Here is a 6,000-nt window from a genome sequence, read left to right as displayed (position 1 = left end):
TAGGATTGCACTGAATTTGTAGATCAAGTTGGGAATAACTGGCATTTGACAATATTGAGTATTCCTAACCATGAAGATGGAATTTCCCTCCATTTATTTAGTTCTTCTTTGCTGTCTTTCAACAGAGTTTTGCAGTTTTCCTCATAAAGATTTTTTTACATACTTTGTTCAATTTACACTTAAGTATTTCATTTTTGGGGGGATCCCAATGTAAATGGCCATGTGTTTTTAATTTCAAATTCTACTTATTACTAGTATAAAGGAAAGCAAATGATTTTATTAACTTTGTATCGTGCAACATTGCTACAATCATTTATAAGTTCCAGATTTTTTGTCATTGATTCAGATTTTCTGCATATACAATGTCATTTTAAAACAAAGAGTTTTATTTCTTCCTTTCCAGTCTGCCTACATTTTATTTCCATTTCTTGTGTATTTCATTAGCTAGGACTTCTAGTATGGTGTTAAAAAGCAGTTGTGAAAGGGATATCCTCGCCTTGTTCATGATGTCAGAGGGAAATCTTCAGGTTTCTCACTATCAAGTAAGCTATAGGTTTTTTGGTAGATGTTCCTTATCAGTTTGAGGAAGTTCCCCTCTATTCCTAGTTTGCTGAGATAATTTTGTTTTTACAATCCTCAAATATCTCTCTGGCCAGATAAACAGTGTTTATTTCAAATCCCCAAGGGCTGACTACTCACTGATCACGAATATTTAAATTATACACACACACAGACACACTTTCTTTACTGTGGTAAAAAACTGTAACTTGAAATTTACTATCTTGACAATTTTTAAGTGTATGATTCAATATATTATTAGCATATTATTAATATATATTAACATTGTATATGTAGCTAACATATTGTTATAGTGTTAAATATATTCACATTTTTGTGAAACAGATTTCCAGAATTTTCTCATCTTGCACTGAAACTCTATACCTATTAAACAACAACTTTTCCTTTCTTCCTCCTTCTAACCCCTGGTAACCACCATTCTACTTTAAATTTCTATATATTATACTACTTTAGCTACATCATATAAGTAGATTCACGCAATATTTCTTCCTTCCTTCCTTTTCTTTCTTTCTTTCTTTTTTGGTGACTGGCTTATTTCACTTAGCATAACGTCCTTCAGGCTCATCCATTTTGTAGCATATGACAGGATTTCTTTTTTTCAAAGGCTCAGTAATATTCCATCATATGTACAGACCACATTTGGTTTACCAATTCATCCATCAATGGACATTTGGATTGTTTCCATCTCTTGGCTATTGTAAATAGTGCCGTTATGAACATGAGTGTGCAAATATCTCTTCAAGGGCTCATTTTCAATTTTCTTGGGTATATACCCAGAAATGTGGTTGTTGGGTCACATGACAGTTTTATTTTTGTTTTTTGAGCATGCTCCATACTGTTTTCCATGGTAGCTACACCAACTTACAATCCCACAAATAGTGTACAAGGGTTCCAATTTCTCCACACCCTTGCCAACATTTGTCTTTTTAAACTGTTTTTTATTTTTTAGAAGATTTTATTTAAAAAAAATATTTTATTTTTAAGAAATCTCTGTACCCAACATAGGGCTTGAATTCACAACCCTGAGATCAAGGGTCACAGGCTCTCCTGACTGAGTCAGCCAGACACCCCTTGTTTTTTGGTAGTAACCATTCTGATGGGTGTAAGCTGACATCTCATTGTGTTGTTGTTGTTGTTGTTGTTTTTAAAGATTTTATTTATTTATTTGATGGAGATCACAAGTAGGCAGAGAGGCAGGCAGAGAGAGAAGGAAGCAGGCTCCCTGCTGAGCAGAGAGCCCCCTGAAGGGCTCGATCCCAGGACCCTGGGATCATTACCTGAGCAGAAGGCAGAGGCTTTAACCCACTGAGCCACCCAGGCGCTCATTAAAACCACCCTCTCATTGTGGTTTTAATGAACATTTCTCTGATGACTAGTGATGTTGAGCATCTTTTCATATGCTTGTTGGCCATTTGTTTATCATCTATGGAGAAGTGTCTCTTCAAGCCTTTTGCCCATTTTTTAATTGGGTTATTTGATTTGCTGTTGTTTTCTTCTTAAGTTCTGATATGGGATTCTTTTCTTTTCTTTTTTTTTTTTAAAGATTTTATTTATTTATTTGACAGAGAGAGAGATCACAAGCAGGCAGAGAGGCAGACAGAGAGAGGGGGAAGCAGGTTCCCTGCTGAGCAGAGAGCCTGATGTGGGGCTCGATCCCAGGACCCTGGGATCATGAACTGAGCCGAAGGCAGAGGCTTTAACCCACTGAGCCACCCAGGAGCCCTGATATGGGGTTCTTAACAATAGTCAGTAGGGAGCAGTGTATTCACAATAGTTGCACATAGTAACTGGGGAACTTTGCAGTATTGATCTATGTTACTTTAAATTTGTACATATGATGATTTATAGGTAATATGCATAAAGCATGAAAATGATTATTTTTTGGTAACTAGGTGCACAAGCATCTAGAATTGCAAAGTTTCATTTTTATTGAAATAGGTAGTAAGGTTTAATCAAATTTCAAAAGTGAAATTGATGTCAGCTTTATTTAAATTCTTAGATTAAAAATTTTCTATTTATTAATTAGAATTTATATTTTGCCTTCTATAACTTTGAATATATTAGGAGGAAGATATTTTGGAAACATGAAAAGTAATTTATGTTTTTGATCTTTACATGCACTTTACTTTGCATTTTGGTAAAAATATATACCTACACTTTGAATATACCGCCCTTTAAAGAAAATTACATTTTATCAAATAATTTTTAATATGACTAGATTTTCTGCATATACAAAATGTCATTTTAAAACATTTATTATGTTTATAATATTATACATAATATTATGTAAAAGTACTGATCATAATCACATCATTAATGATTTTGCCAAAATGAAGGCAAGAAGGTATTATATGAAAAAAAATTTACAATAATGAATTACGTTTATTATCCTTCCAAATAATGCTGCCTTCAAGATATGTGCAATAACTAAAATCAGTCATATCTGATATTTTATAAACTTTCAGTCATATAAAAATCATACCTGTAGGCATGGTTTAAAGTTTTTGTTTTTATGAAGAATATCTTTTGTTGAGATAAATATATGAAACATTTCATATAACAATATTAGCAGATTTATATCTTAAATGTCTATATATTTAAATGATATGTGGGCCTCTGTTTATCTCCCTGTGCACCATCAATGTTAAGGGTAGCCCTGCACTTTTGTGCCTCTAGTCATGTTAGAAGGAAAGCAAACCAATGGCAAGCACTTACTGAGCGCTAACTGTAGGCCAGGCACTATGCAAAGTGCTTACAGGCACTATTTCAGCAAATCCCACAGTAACGCATTCTATAGGTGATGAACCTAAATCTCAGTGGGCCATGTGCTTTCCTGGAGATCACCCTGCTAGTTAGTGGGTGAGGGTGGACTCTATCCTATCCCCCAAGCCCCAAATCAGAACTTCTAACCCACACCTCATAAACACAAGTTCTTGCACAGGAAGCTGGTAGTAGCTTATGCCATGGTATATAGCAAGATCCTCAGGGTTTCATTTTCTCTCATTTTAGCCCAAGGCAGGAAAGTTGTTAGCTCTGTCTGATTGTTCACCTGGGGACTCTACAGAACCAGGACCCATCTGGGTCCTACTTATCTAGAACCATCTCTTGCTTGGTCCTAGGAGGCTGACCAAGGGAGCATCTCTGGCACAGGTGCAGCATGTCACCTTTATGCTTATATCTACCAGAGCTGGTGTCTGTCTTTCCCTCTGTTCTCCTTTGTGTCTGAACTTCAAACCTCCCCAGGGCCAAGATAAAAGACTGTTTCATCCTCCTCCCATGTGTGAAGAAAAATAAAAAATAGCTCTTCTTGGCTCATTCATATCATGGACCTACTCAAACCCTGCAGGAGAACAGGACATGGATTATAGATAGAGCTTAAATCCATTTTTGAAGGAATTAGGCGGCTTACAAATGAAGGCAATATCTGTGTTTGCACAATGGCTACCTTGGGGCCCTTATGGCTTTAATGAAATTCTATACATCAAAGCTCTTTAAAAACTTCTAAGTCAAGAACATGCAAACTGACCTCTACTCCTCTGGGCTCCAGTAACCATAGTGAGAAGCGATAGGAGTGGGGAGGAATGAGTATCAGCCAGGCCAGAGGACTGGGGATCCCTGAGAAGTGGATCCTTGTGATCATAGAAATGTTACTCCCAGGAGCAGGGAGACCCATCCAACCCTCCACCCCTCTCAGGTATATACAGAATAAGAAGGAACTGGGCTAATCATCTAAAGTAGCAGTTCTCTAAACGTGTTACTGTGACCCTGGGGCCCTACAGACCTTCTCAGGGGGTTCACAAGATCAAAATTATTATTTTCATAATATTAATATGTCATTTTCCTTTTTCACCCTTATTCTCTCATCAGCATACAGTGGCACATTTTGAAGACCATATGACGTGTGATGTCAGAACAGACTGAAGCTGGAACTAGGTATGAGGATATACCTATATTCTATTAAGCCAGGCATTAAGGAGATTTAAAAAAATGTAAAGCAATGCCATTCTTCTTACTGATTTATTTTGTTCTGAAAAATGAAAGTTACTTTTCCTAAAATGTGTAGTTTATGTTAGCATGTAATGGGTTTTTAAAAAAAATAAATTATTAAATATTTACAAGTTTTCTGAGCTTTTAATTTCTAATATCATAAATATCAATAGATATAGCCACATATACAAGAATACTCTGGGTATTCTCAATATGTTTTAAGAACATAAAGGGATCCTGAGACCAGAAAGTTTGATAACTACTGAAGCTATGAGTACACAGAACATCCCTACATCATTCAGAATCAGTACCTAGGGTCATATTATATGCCTATTCCCTACAGCTACAGAATAAATAGTGGGTTTAGATTTTAATTAGGCTATCTTATATTTAAGGGGATCTTAGAGTCTAAGAAGATAAATTTTAATTATAAAAGTACAGAATATGTAAGTAAAAAAGAAGCCTCACCTATAAGTGAGGGGAAAAAAAAACTTTTATCTACTTTCACATTGCACAGAGTTCTGCTGAATACTGTTTCTAAAATAGGTACCCCTACCCCAAAGAAAAGGTTTTTTGGTCTAATAAACTTGAGAAATACTGGACTTCTGAATCCAGTGTTTACCACAAAGTTCTCAGAGCCTTCAATATAAGCATTAAAGATATTGTGAATCTCTGAGACACACTATACTGCATTTTCCAGACTCAATCGACCATAAAACTCTTCTTAGGGACAATTTTGTAGAACTCATCTTCCAAAGAACATGGGAAATTTCTCCACTTGGCAAAAGGATGAAGTGGTCTTCTGTGTGCTGAGAGCTGCTTAGAACAGGGAAATCCACCTGCTTGCTCCAGGAAGGTAAGTTAGGGATGCCTGCACCCTCACTCAGAGGTGTGCAGGAGTGTCTGGCTGGGGTGATACGGGCTGGGAAGTGTACACCCAAATCAAAGTGATTAATGAGTCAGGGGGATAGAGAGGTGACTTGAAAGCCCAGGTCAGACCTTGGGGAACAGCAGAAATGGAGGCTTTTTAGAGGAGAACTGGGGAGGAGAGAGAACGCCCCAGAATGGGGACGGTGACAGAGTGAGGGAAACCTATGGCAGGTCTGACCCACCCTACTCACCTAGCCACAGGCAGGAAGCTGGAATGGAGTTTCCACGTTGGTCCACAAAAGATGAGACGTCCGCACTAACCCCCAGAGTGCCATGGCTGCTCAGAGGAGCTCCTGCCCCTTCTTCCCTGCTCTCTCCAGTAGAGGAGCAGTTATTAATCCGACAGGCGATAGGCGAGAGACTGATACTCATTTAGGGAGGTGGCTCTGGCAGCAGATCTTTGCCATTGTCACCTGGGGTGACTTTCTTAACCTCCCTCTACTGGGCTTCCTCATCTATAAAATGGACTCAACAGTGGCACCTGCCTCATAACCTCTGAATAAA

This window comes from Enhydra lutris, unplaced genomic scaffold (genome assembly GCF_002288905.1).
Source record: "Enhydra lutris kenyoni isolate GAN:26980312 unplaced genomic scaffold, ASM228890v2 scaffoldscaffold1, whole genome shotgun sequence".
In the NCBI taxonomy this organism is placed as follows: Eukaryota; Metazoa; Chordata; class Mammalia; order Carnivora; family Mustelidae; genus Enhydra; species Enhydra lutris.
The sequence above is the reverse complement of the archived record's forward strand: the minus strand, read 5'-3'. Positions refer to the sequence as shown.